Consider the following 4,778-nt stretch of genomic DNA (forward strand, 5'->3'; position numbering starts at 1 on the left):
AGTGTTTTTATTTGCTGGGCACTTGCCCCAGAGGAGAAGGCTGGTTTCTGATTCCAATTGCCAACCGAGACTGAGTTTGGGGCCCAAGAAAGGCAGAACGTCTGTTGGGTGTCTGACTCTATCCCAGGAGCTTGTGACAGGGGAGAGAGAACACTTCTTGAAGTCACTTACTTTAAAATGCACACTAGGCTTTGCCATGCAGTTTCTTCTAGGCTGGCCATGACCAGAGCCATCTTCCACCAGGGTACTTGTGATCCCTCTCAGGAGATCAGGAGATCCGGCATGTTAACATTCCTTCCTGGAGGAAGCAGGGAGGCTCAGGGCTCACAAGATTCTGGAAGCTCTGGAGGCCCCGCCCCTCTCATCCTTGGTTTAGCTGCGCCCCCCCCCCCCGGGCAATTGTCCAGAGAAACATGGGTTTTCATGAATCACTTCTGCTGGGGGTAGAACTCTTGAGCATATGACCGACTTGTGGCTGCCCAGTAAACTCATCCACCCCCTGTATTCAATTTGGACAGAATCCCTTCCTTGGTCCATTGGGAGCCTCTGTGTCTGGGATGAACAGAGCTCTCTCCGTTTATACCTCCCCAGGTAAAGTCACATAGCATGCTTCTTTGAATAAAATGGGACAATGAGGGAAAAAGGACAACAAAAGCTTGACAAAGGAGAAATAACCAAAGCCAAAGAAAGCACTTTTTTTTTATAAGGTTAGTTTAATGTATTGGTAATGATTGCTGCCTGAAATCAAATTTGGCCCTGACTTTGTACACTGAGACATAAGAAGTATGGCAGGCCACTCTTCTTTCTCCGGACTCGGAATCTTGACTCAAATTCTAATAAGTCTGGACCTGGAGTGTCATACAGGCATCACGAGATAATGCTACAATTTCTATAAGCACAGTCTTATCAAAACCCAAAACAAGCAAGCAGAATTTCCCAAGGTGTATGTGTGATTGCAACTCCACGGTGAAGGTGATTTGGAGAGGGGAATGCCAGATGCGCATGCTGCTGCCAGCTTTTCCTAAGACAAAGCTGCTAACACACACACACACCATGACCCTACTGCTTCCTTCCACAGTAGCAGAAGAAGCATGAGCCACAGAGAGAGCCCCTTGTCAGAATTCAGCATTGCACTTCTTTACGTCATCGAAGAAAGCTTCTTCATGTAACTGCAAGGCTCAGTGACACTCGGGCTATGTTGTTGCTAGAAAATTCCTATGCATAGACCCGAGTAGTAATTCACTGGAAATGACATGGAGTCCTGTAATCTAAACATTTAGTTACCATATACTTCATTTGGGAAAAATCTCACTAGAGGCTAGCAGCATGGTGGGTGGTGACTCCACGTCAACGGTGGTCTTAGGTCACGTGTCAGGAGGCACAGTGAGTAGGGAGGAGGCATTATTGTTGGGAGGCACAGTAACTATAGGAAAAGCATGACAGCCTTTTAGTTCAAGGGCACAGTGAAAGTCTTTCTGGATTTCTCAGAGATTTGGCGGTGGCTACTTCCTGTGTTCTTTAAGCATAAATGATGGAAAAATAGACATTGTTTTATTGAACTCTTTCTGTGTTCCAGGCACTGAGCACTTCTTGGACATGTTCCAAAGAGTGTTGTTAATGCCTCTGAGGTTTTGACATTGTCAACACTCGTGGAGACGTAAAATCTGAAATCTTGTCCAAAGCGGACAGTAGCTAAGATGAGGAGATAGAAGCGTCAAACTGTAGTACGAAGTGACAAGTCCAGGGTCACCAGGCTCTTAACCACTACACCATACGATCTCCTCACCAAAATAGGACAGGCTACAGGACAGTGAAAGTGACTTAGAGAAGCTGCTCAAGAGAACATTGGCTCACAGTAGCCTTTGTATGTCCTGTTAGTCAATTTAGGGAAAATCAAAAGGAAAGGGGACAGACCTGTCACATTACTGTCCAAATTTGAGCCCCACTGTAAAATATTAAGACAGCAGGAACATTTTGATTACAGAATTTGGAGGTAGGTCCTTTGGGGATACAGTTAAGGTAAATGAAGACTTGAGGGCGTGTCCACAAAGTTGAGACCTGAGCTAAGGTGGTTGAGTTGAGGTAGCAGAGTAAAGCAGAGAGAAGGTCCAGGGCAGCCCCTGCACAGACACTGAAAAGTAGGCTGTGAGAAAATACAGTTGGCTGGCTGCATCTTCGTGGTGGCATACTTGTCAAGAGTGGGCTTAGTGGCTTCATCCTTTTTGCTACTTTCTGTAATGCTGGTCATGAGAGCACTCTACTCATTGTCTATATCATTGAATCATCTTTATCAATGGTTCCCAACCTGTGGGTCATGACCCCTTTGGCAGCTGAAGAACCCTGTCACAGTGATTGCCTAAGACATCTGGAAAACATGAATATTTACATTACAATTCAGAGTAGCAGCAAAATTACAGCTATGAAGAAGCAATGTATGAAAATACTCTTACGGTTGGGGGTCACCTGTCCTGAGTTGATTGGTCAGCTGCAGCTACAGATAGGTTGCCTGCTATACCTAGAGGTCCTCCCAGAGCAGTTGCTATGCTCTGCATTCCACTATTATCAGTAAAGCACACCCAGAGCCCTCCAGGTGACTTCTCATTGGTTCCTTGCCACATGGAGGGTATCTGGAGGTTGCTTCCTAGTGATTAGGGCAAGGCCAGAAGCTCAGGACATGTTGTTGATTCAGGGGCCTATGTCTTGCTAGGTCATTTCTGTAGCCTGTTGTGGCTGCCAAAGCAGGGGGCTGGGTGAGGGTCTAGGTCCTTCCACACAATGGAGCCTGGCTTGATGTGAGTGCCTGGGGTTTGAACGCAGGTCCTCACACACGTGGGATGCACTATACCTACAGAGCCAACTCCACAGCCCTGTTCCACAGCCCTACAGTTTCTATGGGAAAGTGGCATGCCTAGTACTTGTAGGCCTGGCTCTGTCCAAGGACACTGAACCCTTTGAGGCAAAGGGCCTCCTGCACTCAGACCTGCCTTGGACCTTAGTTCAAACAGGAATGGACAGTAAGTTGAGTGGTTTTAGCCACAGCGATCCTTGTATAAGAATTCTTTATAAAGAACCACACAGCTAACGGAGAAGTGAGAACTACTCAAGTAACCTCAGGGAATCAAGTCCATGCAAGTTCAAATTTGTACTTACTTCCAAACGGGAACTGAAACTGTCCTATGATGTGGGTTTTGTGTCTTGCTGAAACATTAAGTCAGGGCTAACAAAGGAAACTGGGCCTCAGGTTATCCACATCCAGGCCCTTCTCTGCAGCTATGGCTTTGCCACACTCTTCTGGTAAACACACCCAATGGGCCTTCATGCTCACTGTGTGGGCCCCCAGTCCCTCTCACACTGCAATTTCCCTGAGTTTAAACTTGAAATACAGTCACTTTGTCAACTTTTTTTACATTTACATTTTTTACTGTAAGAATCTGAGCTTTTCCATAGATGTATAATTTAATTGCTTGTCTTTCCGTTAAATTACTCCGAGCAAAGCATCAGTGTGAACTGTATTACCCAAGGAGACCCTCTTTCTCCTCTCTGTTCTCTGGGTGGATCCTACTTCAAAACTGTTTGGTCCCAACATATTCTCAGCTACTGTCTGATGGAGTCTCAGGGCTAGGCTACCTGAGACTCTGTCACCCATTTCCTGCTTCTCTGGGATTCTGTTTCCTCTCTTTCATGCAGCAGTTACTCCTTGGTACCTGTTACATTAGCCAATGTCCTCACAGTAGCCCTCTTGCTTGCCATACTCTTAAACTCCTTGTCTCATTTTCCCTTCTGATTATTTTATTCTTGTGAACATATCTGCTTCTGCAAGAACCCCGAGAAGCCATGGTTGTGTGCTTCAGGTACCTTTGGACAGGATCCCCCAACTCCAACACATCCTCCAGCTCCATTCCATCAAGCACGCTCTGCAGGTGTCGTGGAACACGTAAGCAAGGTGCACAGCGTGCATTTTTAGCACAAACTAGCAAAGCTTTTAAACAAACTGAGTGACTACTGGTTACATTCTGAGGGTGATTTTATATTGCGGCCCCCAGACCACCATGTGTGAGAATGAGAAAGTGTAGTTTCTGGATGAAGATTCTCCTTTGCAAGAAAGTGCCAAAAACAAACAAACAAGCAAACAAAACAAAAACAAAACAAAAAACAAACAATAAAAAAAAAACAAAACAAAACCACTGCTCTCCTAACACCAGGAATGGTGAGGTGAGAAGCTTCTGGGTCAGGCAGCTCTTGAAGGTTCTTCAGACCTGGGAAATCAGAGTACACTCTCAAGGGAGAATGAGGAAGTGGAAGAGAGAGCGCTCTTCCCAGGAGGCTCATTGCTTCACAGGCCTGGCTTCTCAAGGACACAGATGCTGATGCTGTCAGAAGGAAATCAGCCAAAATGATATTGGAAGTCATCGCATCACTGGGGAGACAGAAAGCGTGTGTCTATGAGCAGGTTTCCCCACAACGTTTGCTCGGGGAAAACCTAAGCCAAAAGGGTCCATTGCTGTGTGTGTCCAGGATGTAAATACAGTACCCCAGGGAACTGAGAGGGACCAGCTCCTCCGGGGATCTAGGCAAGGCAGAGTCTGCAGCTGTGGATCTTACTCCTTCCAAAAGAAATGCAGCCAAGCTCCTGCCTCAGCTGGCCTGGTGGCTTGAATAAGAATAGCCCCATAGCCCCACAGGCTGAATATTTGAATGCTTACTCATCAGCAAGGGTATTAGTCAGAAGGGTTGGGAAGTATGGCCTTGATGGGGTAGGTATGGCTTGGTTGGGGGAA

This window comes from Cricetulus griseus, chromosome 2 (assembly GCF_003668045.3).
Source record: "Cricetulus griseus strain 17A/GY chromosome 2, alternate assembly CriGri-PICRH-1.0, whole genome shotgun sequence".
Classification (NCBI taxonomy): domain Eukaryota; kingdom Metazoa; phylum Chordata; class Mammalia; order Rodentia; family Cricetidae; genus Cricetulus; species Cricetulus griseus.